The 25,491-nt window shown below is 40.8% G+C and overlaps 1 long non-coding RNA gene across 1 annotated transcript; it reads right to left on the minus strand.

Moving 5' to 3' along the window:
- Positions 1 to 821: 821 nt before the first annotated feature.
- LOC140515581 (uncharacterized) lies at positions 822 to 25,491 on the minus strand. Its single transcript, XR_011971092.1, has 3 exons — positions 25,413 to 25,491; positions 1,086 to 1,273; positions 822 to 987 (listed from the first exon to the last, which is right to left on the minus strand). It is a non-coding gene; the product is annotated as an uncharacterized lncRNA (long non-coding RNA).

Here is a 25,491-nt window from a genome sequence, read left to right on the forward strand (position 1 = left end):
ACCTACCATCCAAGGCATCTGTAGCCTGAGACCACCTTCCTCTGCTGGCCTCAGAGCCAGGAAGACCTGAATTCCAATCCTTCTTCAGGCCTCATAATGGCCATGTGACTTGGGCAGGTCACCTGGCTTCTCTAAGTTGCATTGGTAGAGAGAATTTCCTCATCAGGGAAGTACATAGTAGGCACTTAATAAGTGCTTGCTTACTGACTGAACAAGCTCCTTATAATGCTGCAGTCCCAGGCCCAGTGCCTGGCTTTAGCCCTTTCTTCTGCCATTTGCCTTTAGAACCCTTTTTTCATCCAGAGTTTCCCCATCTATGGTCACCTCTACTTACCATGCTGGCCTCTTGAAAGACATTGACTTCTGGGAAAGCTCCTCTCAGTCTAGACAAATTCCATTAGTTCTACAGGCAGATTTGGAGTCAGGGAGACCTGGGTTCAAATTCTGCCTCACTGCCTGTGTGATCTTGAGCTTAGTTCCTCTCGGCCTCATCTTCCCAATCTATAATTCGGGGATAATAATAGTATCAACTTCCCAGGGTTGTTGGAAGGATCAGGCGAGATAATATATGCAAAAAGTGTTATACAAACACTAGCTATTATTATTGTTACTTTTAATAATCATCATAATCATTATTATCTTAGCAGATGAGACCTCATTATGTAATACAATCAGCACTTTGAGCCTCCAGAAACGTGAGTTATTTTTATATCGCTTCTGCCTTCCCTTCAGGGCTGGGGACAGAGTCCTTGAGGTTTTCTTGATGAAATCTCACAGCCAATAGAGAGGCAGGAGCCCTGGGAGGGCTCTTGCCCCCATTCTCCCATGTCCCCCCCCCAACCCCACCCCTTCCTTCCTCCCCAACCAGTGACCCCCAAGCTTCCTGAGTCCCTTGGAGGGATTCCATTTCTTTCCTTGCTTCCATTTCTCATCAGTCGCCAGAGGCCATCCTTTCTATTTTGGGTTAAAAAACAGCTCAGCTGGATTCTGGAGGCAAAAGAGGAGACGGGTTTGTCAGGAAACTCTCCATCAATAGTCCCCAGCATTTTTCTCAAGCTTTGTAGTGGTGAGACTCATACACTCACAGAATGTTATAGCTGGAAAGGGCCTCAGAGAGCACCTGATCAAATGCATCCATTTTACAGAGGAGAAACTGAGACCCAAAGAGGGGAAGTGATGGCCGAGATGGAATTAGAATTCATGTCTCTTGACTCTCAGTCCAGGACTCTTTCCTCTCCATCATACTGCCTTGAAGTTATCTGCCTAGAAATCTCTAAGGGTAGGGAGGAGAGAGAAAGGCAGAGCCAGTCAGTTTGCCCAGTTTAGACTAGAGGGCCCTAATAGACCTAAGAAAGAAAACAGAGTAAATGAGCCCAGGGGAATAGTCTCCATTCCCCCAACACACACATACACATACACACACACACACATACATACACACACACACGACACATGTACACATACATATGCATACACACATGTGCACACATCACACATGGCACACACAAGTGCATACTGCACACATGTGCACTGCATGCATGTGCACACATGCATGCACATATGCTTCTCCTATTGCATGGCACAGTATGTGAATTGACTCCATTGGAGTTTAACTACATTGAATGTTAAAGGCTTTTCCCAAAGCCTCCTATTAAAATGCAAATGTCCCCAGGAAAAGAAGTTAGATCATAGGTGTAGAACTGGAAGGGATGGGAAACAGTCACCGAATATAATTTTTGCAATTTACAGATGAGGAAAATTAAACCCAGAGAGATTACTCACTTAAGCTCATACAAATAGTTAATAACAAGGCTGGAATTTTAACCCAGGGCCTTCCAGCTTGAAATCTAGGATCAAACTAGTTCTCAGAAAACACTTTACCAGATGAGACATATTGTGATACAAACAGCACCGACCTGAGAGTCAGGAGACTGAGAACCAAGGTCCAACTCTGCCATAACTACCACTGTGTTGTTGTTCAGTTGTTTCAGTAGTGTTTGACTCTTAGTGACCCCATTTGGAGTTTTCTTGGCAAAGATACTAGAGCAGTGTTGCCATTTACTTCTCCAGTTCATTTTACAGATGAGGAAACTGGGGTAAACAGGGTGAAGTGACTTGCCCAGGGCCACACAGCTAGGAAGTGTCTGAGGCTGGATTTGAACTCAGGAAGATGAGTCTTCCTGACTTCAGTATGATGTTCTATCCACTGCGGTGCCACCTAGAGGCCCTACTACTCCTGTGACTCCAAGTCAATTGCTTCCTGCATTGGTCCTCAGTTTCCCCCTCTGTTCTAAGGTTCCTTCCCTACATGGATACTTTACGTTCTTACATCCCTTCTAACCCTAAATATTATGAAACACCCCAACCTTGTTTTCAAATGGTTAAGCAGATTTAAATAGTGAAATGAAAGGGGCCTAAACCCTGGCAGAGAAAATAAAACCAAATGAATTATGGCAATTCCTGTAATCTCATAATTAGATTCCAACCCAATCATCAGGGCCTGGAGTATATTCAGTGCCAAATAGCCACTCAATGCAATCATCTTTTGGATTAGGAGAGACACATCCAGGAAAAAGAACTCAACACACCCATACACCCTACAGAAGAAACATGGACTAGGTCATTTACCCAATGAAAAAGATTCATAAGTTCAGAGACTCATATATGTATATAGACTCACACACACCTAAAGGTATATATGCGCAGGCACAAATACACACACATATAGAGGGTGTCCCAGAGCACTCACACACTAATACAGAGGCTTACACAGAAACATTCAAGCACATGGACACATGCATCTAGAGTGTGTCACAGAACATTTATACACTAATACAGAGGCACACACAGAAATATGCACACAGACACACATAGAGGGGGTCAGAGGGCACTCTAATACAAAAATATGCACACACACAGAACACTCACAAACTAATACAGAGGCATACACAAAGATATGCACACACACTCACATACACATGTACACACTAATAATGTGACACACAGATGGTGTCACAGAATATACACTAATAAAAAGGCATAAACCAAAATATGCACACACGACACACACAGATGGTGTTAAAGAACACTCACACACTAATACAAAGGTATACACCAAAATAGTCACACATGCACACACACAAACACAATAGAGGGTGTCACAGAATACTCACATAGTAATAAGAGGCATACAAAGAAATATGGACCCATACACACACACACATAGAGGATTCTACAGAACACTCACATGCTAATACAGAGACAAACACAGAATTATTCACAGACACACACACACAAAGGGGGTGACAGAACACTCACACACTAATACAGAGGAATTCTCAGAGATATGAGAGTACACCATGCATGTACACATAGAGGGTGTCACAGAACACTCACACAATAATACAGAGGCATACACAGATATATATGAGCAGGGACATACATACACATAGAGGGGGTAACAGAATACTCATACATGAATGCAGAGGCATACACAAAAATATGTAGGCACACACACACAGAGGGGTTCACAGAATACTCACACATTAATACAAAGGCTTACTGAGAAATATGCACATACACATCAAGGGTGCAACAGAACACTCACACACTAATGCAAAGACATACACAGAATTATGCACACACAGAAACACACACATAGAGGCTACCACAGAATACTCACAAACTAATACAGAGGCATACACTGAAATCTGGGAGAATACACACATACACATACAGGGGGTCACGAACACTCACACGCTAATACAGAGACTTACACAGAAATAGGCAAGAATGCACACACACACGTAGAGGGTGTTGCAGAATACTCCACACTAATACGAAGGCATATACAGAAATATGCACACACACGAAGAGGTTGTCACAGAACACTTACACATTAATTTAGAGGCATACACAGAAATATGCAAACACTCACACAATACACAGAGGGAGTCACAGAACATTCACAAAATAATACAGAGGCATACACAGAAATATGAGAGCAGGCACACATGTACACATAGAGTGTGTCACAGAACAGATACAGGCTATTACAGTGTCATACACAGAAATACACAAACACGTACAGGCACACATAGAGGGGGTCACAGAACACTCAGACATGAATACAAAGACATACATAGAAACATGCAAACACACATGCATGCATAGAAGGTGGCACAGAACACTCACACGCTAATACAGAGGTTTACTCAGAAATAGGCAAACATGCACACACACACATACAGGGTGTCACAGAGTACTCACACACTAATACAAAGGCAGATACAGAAATATGCACATACACACGAAGAGGTTGTCACAGAACACTCACACATTAATACAGAGGCATACACAGAAATCTGGGAGAATACACACATACACATACAGGGGGTCACGAACACTCACACGCTAATACAGAAGCATACACAGAAATATGCGAGCACGCACACACGTACAGATAGAGGAGGTCACAGAACACTCACACTAATCCAGAGACACACTAACACAGAGGCATACACAGATATATGTGAGCACACATACATAGAGGGTGTCTCAGAACACTGACACACTAATACAAAGGCATACACAGAAATCTACACACACATACACACACCCACGAAGAGTTTGTCACAGAACACTCACACCTTAATACAGAGGCATACACAGAAATATGTGAGCATGCAAACAAAAATACATAGAGGTTGTCACAGAACACTCACATACTAATACAGAGGCTTACTCAGAAATAGGCAAGCATGCACAGACACACACACACACACACACAGAGGGTGTCGCAGAACACTCACACACTAATATAAAGGCATATACAGAAATATGCACACACACACAAAGAGGTTGTCATACAACACACACGAATACAAAGGCATACACAGAAATATGTGAGCATGCATATACGTACACATACAGGGGGTCACAGAACACTTACACAAATACAGGGGTATACACAGAAATATGAGAGCACACACACACTACACATAGAGGGTGTCACAGAATAGACACACACTAATAAAGAATCATACACAGAAATATAGAAACACACACAGCTAGTGTGTTTCATAGAACACTCACACACTAATATAGATACGCAGAAACATGCAAATACACACTGAGCCAGTATAATAAAAATGACAATTCTACCTAAATTAATTTACTTATTCAGTGCCATACCAATCAAGCTAGCAGAAAATTATTTTCTAGAGCTAGAAAAAATATTAAAATTCATCTGGAAGAACAGAAGGTCCAGAATATCAAGGGAACTAATGAAAAGAAATGCTAAGGAAAGTGGCCTAGCTTTACCAGATCTCAAATTATATTATAAAGCAGCAATTATTAAAACCACTTGGTACTGGCTAAGGAACAGAAGGGTAAACCAGTGGAATAGGTTAGGTACCCAAGACACAGTAGTCAATGAATATAGCAATCTACTGTTTGATAAACCCAAGGACCCCAGCTTCTGGAATAAGAACTCACTGTTCGACAAAAATTGCTGGGAAAACTGGATCACAGCATGGCAGAAACTAGGCATAGGGCAATGCCTGACACAGTATACAAGAATAAAGTCCAAATGGGTACATGATCTAGGTATAAAGATTGATACTATAAATAAATTAGTGGAGCAAGGAATAGTGTATTTATCAGATTTATGGAGAAGGGAAGAATTTTTGACTAGACAAGAGATGGAAAGCATTATGAAGTGCAAAATGAATAATTTTGATCACATTAAACTGAAAAGTTTTTGCACAACCAAACCTAATGCAACCAAGATTAGGAGGGAAGCAGAAAACTGGGAAAGAATTTTTGCAAATAGTTCCTGTGATAAAGGCCTCATTTCTAAAATATATAGAGAACTGAGTCAAATGTACAACAAAATACAAGTCATTCCCCAATTGATAAATGGCCAAAGGATATGAACAGGCACTTTTCAGAGGAACAAATTAAAACTATCTATATTCATATGAAAAAATGCTCTAAATCACTATTAATTAGAGAGATGCAAATCAAAGCAACTCTGAGATACCACATCACACCTATCAGATTGGCTAACATGACAAAACAGGAAGATGATAAATGTTGGAGAAGATATGGGAGAGTTGGAACACTAATGCATTGTTGGTGAGCTGTGAGCTGATCCAACTATTCTGGAAAGCAATTTGGAACTATGCCCAAAGGGCTATAAAAATGTGCATACCCTTTGACCCAGCAATACTGCTTCTAGGACTGTATCTCCAAGAGATCATAAAAATGGGAAAGGGTCCCACATGTACAAAAATATTTATAGCAGCCCTCTTTGTGGTGGCCAAAAACTGGAAATCTTGGGGATTGGGGAATGGCTGAATAAACTGTGGTATATGAATGTAATAGAATACTATTGTTCTATAAGAAATGATGAACAAGAAGACTTCAGAGAGGCCTGAAAAGACTTATATGATCTGATGCTGAGTGAAAGGAGCAGAACAGGAAAACATTGTGCACAGCAACAACCACAGTGTGTGAGGATTTTTTCTGGTAGACTTGGAACTTCATTGCAATACAAGGACTTAAAAAAATTCCCAATGGTCTTTTAAGGCAAAATGCCTTCCACATCCAGAGAAAGAACTATGAAATTCAACTGCAGAATGTAGCAGATATCTTTTTTTGTGTGTGTATTACGTTTTGGTTTATTGTATGATTTCTCCCATTAATTTTAATTCTTCTATGCAACATGACTAAGGTGAAAATGTATTTAATAGGAGTGTATGTGTAGAACCTATATAAAACTGTATGCTAGGGGAGGAGCCAAGATGGTGGAGAAGAAAGATACACATACGCTAGCTCCAAACCCACAGCCCATAAATTACCCATAAAGAAGAACTCCCAACAAATTCTGGAGCAGCGGAAGCCACCGAACAATGGAGTGGAGGAGATTACTGTTCCAGAGAGACCTGAAAAACTAACCCTAAAGGTCCATCATGCACTGGACCCGGAGGAGAGCCCAGCCCTGCCTTGGCCTCGTGGCACCAAGAGGAGCAGATCCCAGCAGGCTTCAGGGACAGAATCTCCAGCTGCTGCGCAGGTCCCTCCACCCACAGGTGCAAAGGTCAGTGAGAAAGTATTTTTGGGTGGCCAAGAGGGGAATGGGGTGTCCCCATAATTCAGGCCCCCTTGGGAGGAGGCAGCGGAGGTGGCAACAGACAAGGGCTCCCAAACCAGGCAGGAGCTCAGATCCATTGTTGAAGGTCTCCACATAACCCCCCTGAGGGAACTGAGCCCCATGTGGTGGCCCTGCCCCCACCTGAGCACCTGATCTTAATCTCACACTGAATAGCAGCCCCGCCCCTGCCCAAAGCCCTGAGGCTGGGAAGCAGCATTTGAATCTCAGGCCCCAAGTGCTGGCTGGGTGGATCTGGAGGCAAGGTGGGGGTGGAGAGGACACTCAGAAGTCAAGTAACTGGCTGGGAAAATGCCCAGAAAAGGGGGGAAAAAAATAAGACCATAGAAGATTACTTTCTTGGTGAACAGATATCTCCTCCCTTCCTTTCAGATGAGAAAGAACAATGGTTACCATCAGGGAAAAACATAGAAATCAAGGCTTCTGTATCCCAAACATCCAAAATAAATATTCAATGTGCTCAGGCAATGGAAGAGCTCAAAAAGGATTTTGAAAATCATGTAAGAGAGGTGGAGGAAAAACTGGGAAGAGAAATGAGAGAGATGAAGGAAAAGCATGAAAAGCAGGTCAACACCTTGCTAAAGGAGACCCAAAAAAATGCTGAAGAAAATAACACCTTGAAAAATAGGCTAACTCAATTGGCAAAAGAGGTTCAAAAGGCCAATGAGGAGAAGAATGCTTTCAAAAGCAGAATTAGCCAAATGGAAAAGGAGGTCCAAAAGCTCACTGAAGAAAATAGTTCTTTCAAAATTAGAATGGAACAGATGGAGGCTAATGACTTTATGAGAAACCAAGAAATCACAAAACAAAACCAAAAGAATGAAAAAATGGAAGATAATGTGAAATATCTCATTGGAAAAACAACTGACCTGGAAAATAGATCCAGGAGAGACAATTTAAAAATTATGGGACTACCTGAAAGCCATCATCAAAAAAAGAGCCTAGACGTCATCTTTCATGAAATTATCAAGGAAAACTACCCTGATAATCTACAACCAGAGGGCAAAATAAGTATTCAAGGAATCTACCGATCACTGCCTGAAAGAAATCCAAAAAGAGAAACTCCTAGGAACATTGTGGCCAAATTCCAGAGTTCCCTGGTCAAGGAGAAAATATTGCAAGCAGCTAGAAAGAAACAATTCAAGTACTGTGGGAATACAATCAGGATAACACAAGATCTAGCACCTTCTACATTAAGGGATCGAAGGGCATGGAATATGATATTCCAGAAGTCAAAAAACTAGGACTAAAACCAAGAATCACCTACCCAGCAAAACTGAGTATAATACTTCAGGGGGGAAAATGGTCTTTCAATGAAATAGAGGACTTTCAAGCATTCTTGATAAAAAGACCAGAGCTGAAAAGAAAATTTGACTTTCAAACACAAGAATGAAGAGAAGCATGAAAAGGTAAACAGCAAAGAGAAGTCATAAGGGACTTACTAAAGTTGAACTGTTTACATTCCTACATGGAAAGAAAATATTTGTAACTCTTGAAACTTTTCAGTATCTGGGTAGTGGGTGGGATTTCACATACACACACACACACACACACACACACACACACAGCACAGAGTGAACTGAATAGGATGGGATCATATCTTAACAAAATGAAATTAAGTGGTGAGAGAGAAATATATTGGGAGAAGAAAGGGAGAAATGGAATGGGGCAAATTATCTCTCATAAAAGAGGCAAGCATAAGACTTTTTAGTGGAGGGGAAAAGAGGGGAGGTGAGAGAAAAACATGAAGTTTGCTCTCATCACATTCGACTAAAGGAAGGAATAAAATGCACACTCATTTTGGTATGAAAACCTATCTTACAATACAGGAAAGTGGGGGAGAAGGGGATAAGCAGGGTGGCGAGGATGAGGGAAGGAAGGGCAATGGGAGGAGGGAGCCATTTGAAGTCAACACTCTCGGGGAGGGACAGGATCAAAAGAGAGAATAGAAGCAATGAGGTCAGGATAGGATGGAGGGAAATATAGTTAGTCTTACAGAACACGACTATTATGGAAGTCATTTGCAAAACTACACAGATTTGGCGTATATTGAATTGCTTGCCTTCCAAAGGGAATGGGTGGGGAGGGAGAGATGGGGAGAAGTTGGAACTCAAAGTTTTAGGAACAACTGTTGAGTATTGTTCTTGCATACAACTAGGGAATAAGAAATACAGGTAACGGGGTGTAGAAAGTTATCTGGTCCTACAGGACAAAAGAGAAGATGGGGACAAGGGAAGGGAGGGATGATAGAAGAAAGGGCAGATTGATGATAGGGGCAATTAGAATGCTCGGTATTTTGGGGTGGGGGGAGGGGACAAATGGGGAGAAAATTTGGAACCCAAAATTTTGTGAAAATGAATGTTAAAAGTTAAATAAATTAAGTAATTTTTTAAAAAAGTAAAATAAAATTGTATGCTGTCTCACAGATGAAGGGGGAAGGAAGTGGGGAGTGAGGGGGGGAAATCTAAGTTATATCATAGTGATTGTAAAACACTGAAAATAAATTAAATTAATTAAAAATTTGAAAAAATTGAAAAAAAAGAAATGATGAACAGGAAGATTTCAGAGAGACCTGGAAAGACTTATATGAACTGATGCTGAGTGAAAGGAGCAGAACCAGGAGAACTCTGTACACAGCAACAACCACAGTGTGCGAGGAATTTTTCTGGTAGACTTAGTACTTTATTGCAATGCAAGGACTTAAAAAATTCTCAGTGGTCTCTTAAGGCAAAATGCCTTCCACATCCAGAGAAAGAACTATGGAATTCTTTTGTACAATGTTTTGGTTTGTTTTATGATATCTCCTATTTATTTTAACTCTTCGATGCAACATGGCTAATGTTGAAATGTATTGAATAGACATGTATATGTAGAATCTATATAAAATTGTATGCCATCTCAGGGAGGGAGTGGGGAGGTAGAGGGGAAGGAGGGGGAGGAAGAGAAAAAAATCCAAGACATATAGAAGTGATTGTAGAACGCTGTAAACAAATAAAATAAAAAATAAAAATTTTAAAAATTAAAAAAAGAAAATATATGAACACGCAAACACATACACATAGAGGGGGTCACAGAACACTCATACACTAATATAGAGGCTTACTAAGAAATAGGCAAGTATGCATACACACACACACACATAGAGAGTGTTGAAGAGCACGCACACACTAATACAAAGGCATATGCAGAAACATGCACAAACACACAAAGATGTTGTCACAGAACACTCACATGCTAATACAGAGTCCTACACCGAAATATGCAAGCATGCACACACGTACACATACAGGGGGTCACAGAACACTCATGTACTAATACAGAGACATACACAGAAATATGCAAGCACCCACACATGTTCACATAGAGGAAGTCACAAAACACAAACTAATACAGAGGCATACACAGATATATGTGAGAACGCACACACAGACACATAGAGAGGGGTCACAGAACACTCATACACTAACTAAAAAGGCATATACAAAATATACACGCATGAAGAGGTTGTCACAGAACATACACACTAATACAGAGGAATACACAGAAATATGAGAAACTGCATACATGTACACATAGAGGGTGTCACAGAACACTCACACGCTAATACAGATGAATACACAGAAACATGCAAACACAAACACACACGCATGCATAGAAGGTGTCACAGAACACTCACTAACACAAAGACATTCATTTAAATATGCAAGCACACACACACACACACACACACACACACACACACACACACATAGAGGCTGTCCCAGAACACTCACAAATCAATGCAGAGGCTTACTCAGAAATAGGCAAGCATGCACACAGACACACAGACACACACACACACACACACACAAATATAGAGGATGTCATAGAACATACACACTAATACAAAGGCATATACAGAAATATGCACACACACAAAGAGGTTGTCACAGAACACTCACACTCTAATACAGAGGCAAACATGGAAATATGTGAGCACCCACTCATGTACACATAGGAGTATCATGGAATACTCACACACTAATACAGAGGCATACACAGATATATTTGAGAATGCACATGTGCACATACAAAGTGTCACAGAACACACACACGTATACAAAGGCAAATACAGAAATATGCATACACACATGAAGAAGTCGTCACAGAACACTCACACATTAATAAAAAGACATACACGGAAATATGAGAGCATGCACACATGTACACATATAGGGCATCACAGAACACTCGCGCAGTAATACAGAGGCATTCCATGAAATATGCAAGCATGCACACATAGATGTACACATAGAGGTTGTCACAGAACACTCACACTAATACAGAGGCATACGCAGATTTATGTCAGCACGCACACCCATACACATAGAAGGCGTCACAGAACACACACACACTAATACAAAGGCATATATAGAAATATGCACACAGACACACAAAGAGGTTGTCACACAACACTCAGTAATACAGAGGCATACACGGAATTATGTGAGCATGTACACATGTACACATAGAGGGAGTCACAGAGCACTCAGACACTGATACAGAAGCATTCCCCAAAATATGCAAGCATGGACACACACACACACATACATATACTGGCAGTCTCCAAAATACACAAGAATGCATACACACACACATACACATAGATGTTGGCAGAGGACACTCACACACTAATACAGAGGCTTACTCAGAAATAGGCAAGTATGCACTTGTGCTCATAGAGGGGGTCACAGAACACTCACACACTAATACAGAGGCATATGTAGAAACATGTAAGCATACACACATGTACACATACAGTGTGTCACAGAACATACACATTGACACAGAGGCTTACACAGAAGTAGGCAAGTATGCACACAAACACACACACAGAGTGTCAGACAACGCTCACACATTAATACAAAGGCATATACGTAAATATACACACACAAGAAGAGGTTGTCACAGAACACACACACTAATACAGAGGCAAATACAGATAAACGTGAGTAAGCACACATGTACAGATAGAGGGGGTCACAGAAAACTCACACACTAATCCAGAGGCATACACAGAAATATGAGAGGATGCACACATGTAAACAAAGAGGGGGTCACAGAACGCTCATACACTAATAAAGAGGCTTACTCAGAAATAGGCAAGTATGTACACATAGACACACACAGACACATAGAGGGTATCTGAAAGCATTCACACTAATACAAAGGCATGTACAAAATATACACATGTACACGAAGAGGTTGTCACAGAACACTTACACACTAATACAGAGGGCTACACAGAAATATACAAGCACACACACATGTACACATCTAGAGGATCATAGAATACTCACACACTAATACAGAGGCATACACAGATATACGCGAGTACACATACAGGGGGTCACAGAATTCTCAAACACTAATACAGAGGCATACACAGATATATGGGAACATGCACACATGTACACATTGAGGGCATCACAGAACACTAACATACTAATACAGAGGCTTACTCAGAAATAGGAAAGTATGCACACATACACACTAATACAGAGACCTACACAGAAATATATGAGCATGCACACATGTACACTTCTTGGGGATCATAGAATACTCACACCCTAATACACAGGCATACACAGACATATGGGAGCATACACACATGTACACATACGGGGGGGGTCACACAACACTCAAATATTAATACAGAGGCACAGGTAAATGTGAGCAGGGACACACATACACACAGAGGAGGTCACAGAACACTCATACACTAATACAAAGGCATGTACAGAAATATGCACACATGCACACACACAAGAAGAGGTTGTCACAGAATTCACACACTCATACAGAGGCATACACAGAAACACACACACGAAGAAGCTGTCACAGAACACTCACATACTAATACAGAGACATACACAGAAATATGCAAGCACCCACACATGTACACACTAATTCAGAATCATACAGAGAAACATGTGAGCGTGCACACATGCACCTAGAGGGGATCAAAGAACACCCACACAGTAATACAAAGGCATATACGGAAATATAAAACCACACACATACACCCACAGAGAGGGTGTCACAGAACACTCACAAACAAATACAGAGGCATACACAGAAACATGCAAACACACATGCATAGAATGTGTCACAGAAAAATCACACACTAACAATGCACACATGTACACTTCTTGGGGATCGTAGAGCACTCACACACGCACACACACACATACACATCAAGGCTGTAACAGAACACACACAAACTAATACAGAGGCTTACTCAGAAATAGGCAGGCATGCACACACACACACAAACATAGTCACACATTAATTCACAGACACACTAATACAGAGGCATACACAGGTAAATGTGAGCATGTATACATGTTCACATAGGGAGGGTCACAGAACACTCACACACTAATACAAAGGTATATACAGAAATATGCACACACATGAAGAGGTGGTCACAGAACTAACACACTAATACAGAGGCATACACAGATATATACAATCACAGGCCCACATAGAGGGTTTCATAGAACACACACACTAATACAGAGGCATACAGAAAAATGTGCAAACACACAGGCATGCACAGAAGGTGTCAGAGAACACTCACACACTAATTCAGAGGCATACACAGAAATATGTGAGCATGCACACACATAAACATAGAGGAGGTCACAGAACACTCAAACAGTAATACAGAGGTGTTCCCCGAAATATGCAAGCATGCACACACACACACACACACACACATAAACATAGAGGCCATTACAGAACACTCACAAACTACCACAGAGGCATACACAGATATATGTGAGCACACACACCTGTACACATAGAGGGGGTCCCAGAACACTCATACACTAAGAAAAAGGCATTTACAAAAACATACGCACACACAGAGGAAGAGGTTGACAAAGAATACTCACACACCAACACAGAGGCATACACAGAAGTATGCGAGCATGCACATATAAACATAGGGGATGTCACAGAACACACACACTAATATAGAGGCATACATGGAAATATGTGAGAACGCACACATGTACACATCAAGGGGGTCACAGAACACATACACTAATACAAAGGCCTATACAGAAAGGCACATATACACAAACACATGAAGAGGGTGTTCCAGTAAACTCACACACTAATATAGACGCATACACAAAAATATGCAAGCATGCACACATGTGCACATAGAGGGGGTCACAGAACACTCACATACTAATTCACAGACACACTAATACAGAGACATATGCAGATATATATGACCAAACACACGTACTCATAGAGGTACTCATAGAACACACACACTAATACAAAAGCACATACAGAAATATGCACACACATGAAGAGGTTGTCACAGAAGTCTCCCAAATATTTTATAGTGTCTACCCTAGCTTTACATGAGATTTCTCTTTCTATCTCTTGCTATTGGGCTCTGTTAGTAATATGAGAAATGCAGAAGTTTTCTGTGGGTTTCTTTTGTAACCTGCAACTTTGCCAAAGTTGGTTATTATTTCAAGTAGTTTTTTACTTGATTCTCTGGGGTTTTCTAAGTATGTCATCATATCCTCTACAAAGAATGATAACCTAGTTTCTTCTTTGCCTATTCTAATTCCTTCAATTTCTTTTTCTTCTCTTATTGTTACAGCTAAAATTTCCAGTACCATATTGAATAATAGAGGTGATAATGGACATCTTTGTTTCACCCCTGATCTTATTGGAAATGCGTCCAGTTTATCGCTATTGTATATAATGCTTGCTGAAGGTTTCAGGTAGATACTGCTTATTATTTTATGGAAAATTTCATTTATCCCTGTGTTGTCCAGTGTTTTTCATAGGAATAGGTGTTGTATTTTGTCAAAAGCTTTTTCTGCATCTATTCAGAAAATCATGTGGTTTCTGTTAGGTTTGTTGTTGATATGATCAATAATGTTAATAGTTTTCCTAATATTGAACCAGTCCGCATTCTTGGTATAAATCCTATCTGATCACAATGTATTATTCTCATGATAAGTTGCTGTATTCTTTTTGCTAATATCCTATTTAAAATTTTTGCATCTATATTCATTAGAGAAATTGGTCTATAATTTTCTTTCTCTGTCTTGTCTCTTCCTGGTTTAGGTATCAAAACCATATTTGTGTCATAAAAAGAATTTGGGAGGACTTCTCCTTCTGCAATTTTCCCAAATAGTCTATATAGTATTGGAATTGTGTTCTTTAAATGTGTGATAGAATTCACTTGTAAATCCATCTGGACCTGGAGATTTTTCCCTAGGGAGTTCGTTGATGGCTTGTTCAATTTCTTTTTCTGAGATGGGGATATTTAAGTATTCAACTTCCTCTTCTGTTAAGCTGGGCAATTTATATCTTTTAAAATAATCATCCATCTCACTTAGATTGTTGAATTTATGGGCATACAGTTGGGCAAAGTAATTTCTAATTATTATTTTAATTTCCTCCTCATTGGAGATGAGTTCACCCCTTCCATTTTTGATATTGGTAAGTTGGTTTTCTTCCTTCTTTTTTTTAATCAAATTGACCAAAGGTTTATCAATTTTGTTGGTTTTTTCATGAAACCAACTCTTAGTTTTATTTATTAGTTCAATAGTTTTCTTAATTTGAATTTTATTAATCTCTCCTTTGTTTGCAGTATTTCTAATTTGGTATTTGCTTGGGGATTTTCAATTTGTTCTTTTTCAAGCTTTTTCAGCTGCATGTCCAATTTATTGATATCCTCTTTCTCTATTTTATTCATGTAGGCATTCAAAGATATAAATCTTCCCCTAAGAACTGCTTTTGCAGTATCCCATAAGATTTGGTTGGTTATCTCATTATTGTCATTCTCTTGAATGAAGTTGTTTAGTGTTTCTATAAATTGTTGTTTAACCCAATCATTCATTAGGATTGTTTGGTTTCCAGTTAGTTTTTGGTTTATATTTCTATGGCCTTTGATTACATATAAATGTTATGAAATTATGAAGTGAGGAGAATTCATTGACTATCTCTGCCTTTCTGCACTGGATTGTGAGATTTTCATGGCCTAGTACATGGTCAGTGTTTGTATATGTGGCGTATACCACTGAGAAAAAGGTATAGTCCTTTCTATCCCCATTCAATTTTCTCTAGCAATCTAATAGTCACACTAATACAGAGGTATCTCCAGAAATATGTGACCACCCACACATGTACACATAAACGGTGTCACAGAACACTCACACACTAATACAGAGGCATAGACAGAAAAACGCGAGCACACATACATATACACATAGAGGGTGTCAAAGAACACTCACACACTAATGTAGAGGCATACACAAATATATGTGAGAACGTACACACATACACATAGAGGGAATCCCAGAACACTCACACACTAAGACAAAGGCATTTACAAAAATATTCACACACATGCATGAAGAGTTTGTCATAGAACACTCACACACAAATACAGAGGCATACACAGAAATATGTGAAGATACACACATGTACACATAGAGGCAGTCACAGAACACTCACTCATTAGTTCACAGACGCACTACTATAGAGGCATACACAGATATATATGAGCACACACGCATGAACACAATAGAGGGTGTTAAAAAACACTAACACACTAATACAAAGACTTTATACAGAAATATGCACATGCACACACACATGAGAAGAGGTTGTCACAGAACACTCACACACTAACACAGAGGCATACACAGATATATGTACACACACACACAAAGAGGCTGTAATAGAACACTCACACAGTAATACAGAGGCATACACAGAAATATGCGAGCAGACACACACGTACACATAGAAGGTGTCACAGAATACACTAATACAGAGGCATATAGAGAAATATGCAAGCACACACACATTCACATACACACATACACATAGAGGGAATCACAGAACACTCACACACTAATACAGAGGCATACACAGAAATATGCGAGCACCCAGACATGTACAAAGGTGGTGTCACAGAACACTCACAATAATACAAAGGCAAATGCAGAAATATGCACACACACACACGAAGAGGATGTCACAGAACACACACACTAATACAGAGGTTTACACAGAAATATGTGACTACCCACACGCATGCATAGAGGCTGTCACGGAACACTCGCACACTAATACAAAGACATATATAGAAATATGCACACACATGAAGAGGTTGTCACAGAACTCTCACACATGTATACAGAGGCATACATAGACATGCAAGCAAGCACGCACATGCACACACATTGAGGGTGTCACAGAACACTCATACACAGATATATATGAGAACGCACACTAGTACACATAGAGGGTGTCACAGAACACTCAGACATTAATACAAAGGCATGTGCAGAAAGATGCACGCACACACACACACACGAAGAGGTTGTCACACAACACTCACACCCTAATACAGAGATACAGTAGTGCAGAAGCATACACAGATATATATGAGCACACACATACACATGAAGAGTGTCACAGAACACTTGCACACTTCCACACTAATATAAAGGCATATATGGAAATATGCACAATCACAAGCACAAAGAGGTTATCACAGAACACTCATACAGTAATGTAGAGGCATACACAGAAATATGTGAGCAGGCACACACATACACATAGAGGGTGTCACAGAACACACACACTAAGACAGAAGCAAACACAGGTAAATGTGAGCATGCACACATGTACACATAGACGGTGTCACAAAACAATGATACACTAAGACAAAGGCATTTACAAAAATGTGTGCACACACATGAAGGGGTTGTCACAGAACTCACACACTAATACAGAGGCATACACAGAAATATGTGAGATCTCACACATGTACACATAGAGGGTGTCACAGAACACTCACACACTAATACAGAGGCATACACAGATATGTGAGAACGCACATACATACACACATTGAGGGGGTCACAGAATACTGACATACTAATACAAAGGCATACAGAGATATATGGGAGAACGCACACACATAAACATAGAGGATGTCACAAAAAACTCACTCACTACACACATAAACATAGAGGATGTCACAGAAAACTCACTCACTAATACAAAGTCATATCCAGAAATATGCACACACACACACACACACACACACAGTTTGTCACAGAACACTCACATAGTAATACAGAGGCATACGCAGAAATATGTGAGCACACACATGTAAACATAGAGGGGGTCACAGAACACTCTCACAATAATACAGAGGTATACACAGTTATATGCAAGCACACATACATGTAAACATAGAGGGGGTCACAGAATACTCACACAATAATACAGAGGCATTCCCTGAAATATGCAAGCACACACACATACACACACACACACACATACACAGCAAGGCTGTCATAGAACACCCACACACTAATACAGAGGTATACTCAGATATATACCAACACGCACACTCATACACATAGAGGGGATCACAGAACACTCACACACTAATACAAAGGCATATATAGAAATATTCACATAGACACACAAAGAGGTTGTCACAGAACACTCACACACTAATACAGAAGCATACACCTAAATATGTGAGTACACACATGCGTACAAATAGTGGTTGTCACAGAACACTCACACACTAATACAGAGGCGTACACAGATATATGTGAGCATGCACACCAGTACACATAGAGGGGGGTCACGGAGCGCTCACACATTAATACAAAGGCATATACAGAAATATGCACACACTCACACACTAATCCAGAGGCATACACAGAAATATGCAAGCATGCACACATGTACACATAGAGCCTGTTACAGAACACTCACACACCAATACAGAGGCTTACACAGAAATATGTGAGTATGCACACACATACAAATAGTGGTTGTCACAGAACACTCACACACTAATACAGAAGCATACACCGAAATATGTGAGTACACACATGAAGAGATTGTCACAGAACACTTACACGTTAATCCAGAGGCATACACAGAAATATGCAAGCATACACACACATACACATAGAGGAAGTCACAGAACCCTCAATCACTAATACACAGGCATTCCCTGAAATATGCAAGCATACACACATACACACACACATACACATAGAGGCTATCACAGAAAACTTACACACTAATACAGAGGCATACACAAATGTATGTGAGCACGCACACTCATACAGGTAGAGGGGGTCACAGAACACTCACACACTAAGACAAAGGCATTTACAAAAGTATGCGCACAGACACACACACACATGCAGAGGTTGACATAGAATACTCACACACTAATAAAGAGGCATACACAGAAATATGCGAGCACCCACACATATACACAAAGAAGGTGTCACAGAATACTCACACACTAATACAGAGGCATATACAGAAAGATGCATAAGATGGGTGCACGCGTGCGCACACACACACACACACACACACACACACACACACACACACACACAAAGAGATTGTCCCTGAACTCTCATACACTAATACAGAGGCATACAAAGAAATATGCAAGCATGCACACATGTACACATAGAGGGGTCATAGAACACTCACACACTAATACAAAGATGTATACAAAAATGTGCACACACACACAAAGGGGTTGTCACAGAACTCACACACTAATACAGAGGCATACACATGGGCATGAGCAATAATGGTCTCATGTATGATCTCACTGCAGTTGAGCTTTGAAGGAACCTAAGGATTCCAAAAGGCAGAGGAAAGAAGGGAATACTTTTCAAGGATGGGGGATGGTCTGGAAAGGGCCAGAAATGAAAGATGGAAGGTCTCAATGAGGAACAGCAAAGAAGGCCAGTTTGGCTGGAATGTAGAATATGTGATGCGAGTTGACCGATTTGGACAGGTAGACTGGAACCAGATTGTGAAGTTTCTGTTCCTATAGGTAATAGGGAGCCATTGAAGCTTTTTGAGCAGGGGAGTGACATAGTCAGACCTCCACTTTGGCAGTTGTATGAAGGTTGGCTTGGATGTGGGATGAGCTTGAGGCAGGGAGATGAATTGGAATGCTGTTGCTAAAGTTGGGGAGAGATGATGACCATTTGATTTGACAGTGGGTTGATATATTTTGTAGGAGCAATGTTATATTGATTGGGGAATGGCCAAATTGTGGTAAAAGGATGTCCTGTAAGAAATGATGAACGTAAAGAATGTAGAGATGAATGGGAAGACATATGAACTGATACCCAGTGAAACAAACAGAATTAATCAAATGTTTGTGTATATGCAATTTAACGAGCGAGAGAACAAGGGTGACAAATAAACAAAACTGAATGTTATGCAATTGCAATGACCAACCTTGGCCCCCACAAAGATACAGAAAATGTGTCTCTCTCTTATTTCCCAGGAAGGGAGGGACTCTGGGTAGGAAATGCTGTATTGGATGGCTTGGTTCATTTTGCTCACTTCTTTTTCTTTGCATACCAATAATAACGGTAGCTAACATTTCTATAGTGCGTACTATGTGTGAGGAACTGTGCTAAGAGCTTTTCCCAATTTTTCTCTCGTTTGATCCTGACAACAAGCCTAGGAGGTATTCACTATTCTTATTCCCATTTTACAGATGAGGAAATGGAAGGCCAAGAGAGGCAGTGACTTGCCACTCAGTTAGTCAGTGTCTGAGGCCAGATTTGAATTAGGTCTTCCCAACTCCAAGCCTAATTCTTTGTGCACTATGGTGCCACCTAGTGACCCCTTTTATTCTTTGTTATAAGGCATGGCTTACTGAGTAAGGGAATGTGGAAGATATAGTGGGAAATGAAGATGGAGTGAAAACAAAGGACCTGGAGGCATCTCTCTGCCCCTTGTCCTTCTTTGAGGCTGAAGCTGAAGCCAAGCGCTTGGTGGTGAGCAGAAACAGAGCAGCCTCCAAGAGCTCACTCCCCCTGCACATTGTGAACTGACTCAAGGAAGGCCAAGAGTCCTCCCTTCGGACATCAGGAGCAGCCTCCGTAGCAATTCCAGTAAATGTCCAATCTCTAACTCCCTCTCCCTGGCTTCTGTTGACTCCCTGATCGCAAGGTCGCCCCATCTAATTGAATGGCTGGCAGTGGTCACAGACAATATTCATGTCTTTCCGCTAGAGAACTCTGCTGGTTTGGCTCTGTGGGTGTGGGCCACCCTTTGTCTACCAATACCTGATTCTGAGAGAAGCCCAAGATGGAGTTAAGCACAAAGTACAGAGGAAAAATACATGCAGGCCAAACCAGGAATGGGTTATGACCTTAAAATAATAATAATAATAAAAAATAACTATAATATGCAACATTACACATTGTTAGGGTGTGAGATCCTGGGGGAAGGTCATTACCTAAAGGTGAGATGGGGGAAGGTTTTGGACATTCTCTGTTCAATGGTCCCTCCTTATCACTGACATTCCCTGTCCCTTCCCAGATCTGACATTCCCTGTTCCAAGGCTCCTCCCAGCTCTGACATCCCAATTGCTAAAGTCCCTCTAAAATAACATTTGAATTAAGATGGAAACTCAGCAGTCAAAGATGGGGAGGAAGAAAATACTATGAGCAAAATTACATGGTCTCCTAGCTCCCTAGAGGCCAACTCATCTAATCTCCCCACTCTGGAGAGGTGGACTCACACCGCTGGTCAGTATAAGAGACAGGACTTGAATCCTTGGAATCTAAACCCAATGTACTTCCTGCTATGTCCCACTGTCCTGGGCACATAAGTGAATTTATTCAGTGAGGGGAAAGGGAGCCAATTAAGCCAACTAAGGTCCTTTACAGCATAGGAGAGACCAAATTTATGCATAAGAGAGATCATTCTGACAAATGGCATGGAAGATACAGAGTAGAAGCCAAGGACCAATAGATGGCTTTTACTACAGTCCAAGCTGGTGGTAATTAGGATAAATTGAGGGTTGCCTCCGAGGGAAGGCACTAAGAGGAAGTAAAACTAGAAAAAAGGGAATTTATCCAGGCCTGAAGGAATAGAGGAGGGAGAGAGTTCCTGGAATGAAGGACAGCCAGTGAAAATACAAGGTGGTTGTTGTTCGGCCTTCGGTCTCAAAGAAGATCAATGACATCAGGAGGGTGATGTCTTGACTTGAAAGAAAATTGGATTTAAGTGAGGCAGGACTATGCAAAGACATCAGCCTCACTCTCTCCTCCAGAGTCCAATGGCAAGACATAGGTCAAGATGACTGGCCCAGGACTCAGTGCGAGACCTTGGCCTTTGTAAGCTAAGGTCTTTCTCAGGTCTCAGTTTGTCTGCGGCAACACCCATTCAATGATTTAAGGCTAGGTAAGAATTGACACAAAAAATGGTCTAGTTTGCCTTCATAAAAGTATCAATCAGTGATTGAAGATGTAAGGAATATCATATTCAAGGAACACCAAAAAGGTCACTGTCAAGAGATCATGGAATACTCTGGAGTGAATAAGGAAGGAGGAGAAGACTGGAAAGGTAGGAAGTCACCAAGGTACAAAAGGCTTTAAAAGCCAGAAATTTTTGACCTAGACATCACAGGGAACCACTGGAGTTTATTGAGCAGGAAGGGGTGTGTGACATGATCAGACCTTTGCTTTTGGAAGATTCACTTGAAAATTGAGTGGAAGGTGAACTGGAGCCAACTAAGGCATGAGACAGGGTGACTAATATAATAGAAATAGCAGCTAACACGATAGTACAGGCATGAAGTGATGAGGTTCCACATTGGTGTATGGGGGCATATGGGAGAGATGTTATGGAGGGAAAATCGATTGTCCTGGGAAACAGGTTGGATATGGAGGGGTGGAGTTTAAGAGAGTGAAAAGTTGAGGGCTGTGAACCTAGAAGACTGGGAGAATGATGATGTCCTCAACAAAGATAGAAAAATCTGAAGGTGGGGGAGGGAAGTCATGAGTTCAGTTGTTGAGTTTTAGATGTCTTATAGGATATACAGTTCAAAATGTCCAACAGAGAATCGGAGATTCAAGACTAGAGGTCAGTTGGATGTATAGAGATGATCATTGGATCCATGGGAGTTTGATGAGACCATAAAATGAAATACTATAGAGGGAGAGAAGAGAAGGTTAAGGATAGTGCCTTGGAGGGCACCCATGAGTAATAGGCATAACCCAGATGAAGTCCTAGCAAAGGAGACTGAGGAGTGATCAGGAAGGTCGGAAGAGAACCAGATGAAAGGAGTGTCGACTTACAGAGAAGAGAGTCAAGAGGGGAGGGTGATTGGCAGTGCCAAAGGCTGTAGGATAAGGATTACATTGATGCCACTTGATTTGTCAATCAAGAGATCATCGATTGTTTTGGAGAGAACAACTTCTGAACAATGAGGTCAGAAGCCTCACTTCATAACTCATCAGAGTTATGAAAAGAATTAAAGGAAAGGAAGTAGAACCAACTGTAGACAGCCTTCTCAAGGAGTTTAGGGAGCAGAGATATAGAACAATAGCTAGTGGGAATGGATGGATCAAGAGAGTGGTTTTTTTTCAAGGTTGAGAGAGACATGGGCATATTTATAGGCTGTATGAAAGTAGCCAAAGAAAGACTGAAGATAAGTAACATATTGAGGGTGATAGAGGAGGGCAATGGAATAGAATGGAAATCACTTAGGCATGTTGAGGTGTTTGCCTTGGCAACAAGGGCCATGTCTTCATGCGAGACAGATGTGAAGGAGATAGTGGAGGAAAGTATCTTCCCCCCACATAAGACGTGGAGGAAAGAGATGGGGGAGCTGTCAGAGAACAGTCTCAATTTTTTTTCCGACAAATGTGGGGCAAGGTTGGGGACAATGGGAGGGGATTAAAAGGATGGGAACAATGGGAGTCATGGGAGGCTTGAGAATAATATATGAAAAGGTGTTGTGGTGAGTGGAATCCATCAGGGACATATAAAAGGATTGCCTTGCTGCAGTGAGGGACCAGCTGAGATAACATAAACTCGTAACAAACCCAGTCAGCACAGTTTTGTGATTTTCTCCAGCTCCATTCACAAGAGGACAAGTTAAAGCAAAGGGAGAAGATGGCAGGCATAACCCAAGACAGGGGTTTGGCAGGGCAAGATATATGATAAGAAAAATGGATGAGGTACTTAAGAAAAGCTCTCACATTCTGTTTTAAGGTTCCCTCTCCCAGCTTTGACATTTCATTTTCTAAGGTCCCTCCAAGTTCTGACCTTCTATGTTCTGTGACCCTTCCCAGCCAGTCTTAGAAAGACCCCTCCCAGTTAAGACACTCCGTATTCTAAGGTTCCAAACAATCTGACATACTGTGTTCCAAGGTCATTTCCATTGACATTGACATTTTAAATTTCCTCCCTGATCTGACATTGCATGTTCTAAGGTCTCTTCCAGTTTTAATATTCCAAGTTCTAAGATCCCACCTAGCTCTGATATACCATGTTCCAAGGTCTCTTCAGACTATAACTTTCTATAGTCTAAGCTACACAGGGGTGGGGAACAGGAAGCTTCAAGGCCACATGTGACCTTCTGGGTTCTCAAGTATGGCCCTTTGACTAAGTCCAAGTTTTACAGAACAAATTCTTTTATATTCCATGTTCTGTTTTCTCTCCCAACTCCAACCTTCCACATTCTAAGCTCTTTCCTAACTCTTACATTCTAAGGGCTCTCTCATATCCGTCAACATTTTTTAGACGCTCCAATCTTACATCCTAGTTATGATATTCTCTCAATTGGGCATTCAATTTCTAAGATGCTTCCCATCTCTGACAATCTGCATTCTATGATCTCTCAGTAGCCCTGACATTCTATGTTCTAAAATATCAGATCAGTTTGAAATTCTATTTTGTGTGTCCTTCCCCATATAATGTTCTCTTTTTGAAGGTTCTTCCAGCTCAGATATTCCCTGTTCTAAGGTCTCTCCCAGCCCTGATATCTGACATACCCTATCACCTCTCTCAGCTGTCATTCTTGGTTCTAAGCTGGTTCATAACTGTGACACTCCTTGTTCTAAGGTTCCTCCCTGGTCTAACATTCCATGTTCAAAGACACAATCTTCCATACTGGGGCAAGGATCCTCATAGGAGGTATTGAACACAATTGAAGTGGCATATTAACTAACTTACTGAAATGTTCCCACAATATTAGCCTTAGTGGAAAAAAATGTGTGACCTGGCAAATCGATGATCATTTGCCAACATTATTCCACTAAGCTGTTGTATCTGGAACACAAATTTCTTTATGAACAATGAATTGATCCTAGTAACTGAGTTCTGTGAATATACTCACTGACATTTAGGCTTTATCCCAGTTTAACTGGAGCAGGGGGTCTGGGGAGGCTTTCCTGGAAAAAAAAAAAAGGTGGGGG

This window comes from Notamacropus eugenii, chromosome X, assembly GCF_028372415.1.
Source record: "Notamacropus eugenii isolate mMacEug1 chromosome X, mMacEug1.pri_v2, whole genome shotgun sequence".
Lineage (NCBI taxonomy): Eukaryota > Metazoa > Chordata > Mammalia > Diprotodontia > Macropodidae > Notamacropus > Notamacropus eugenii.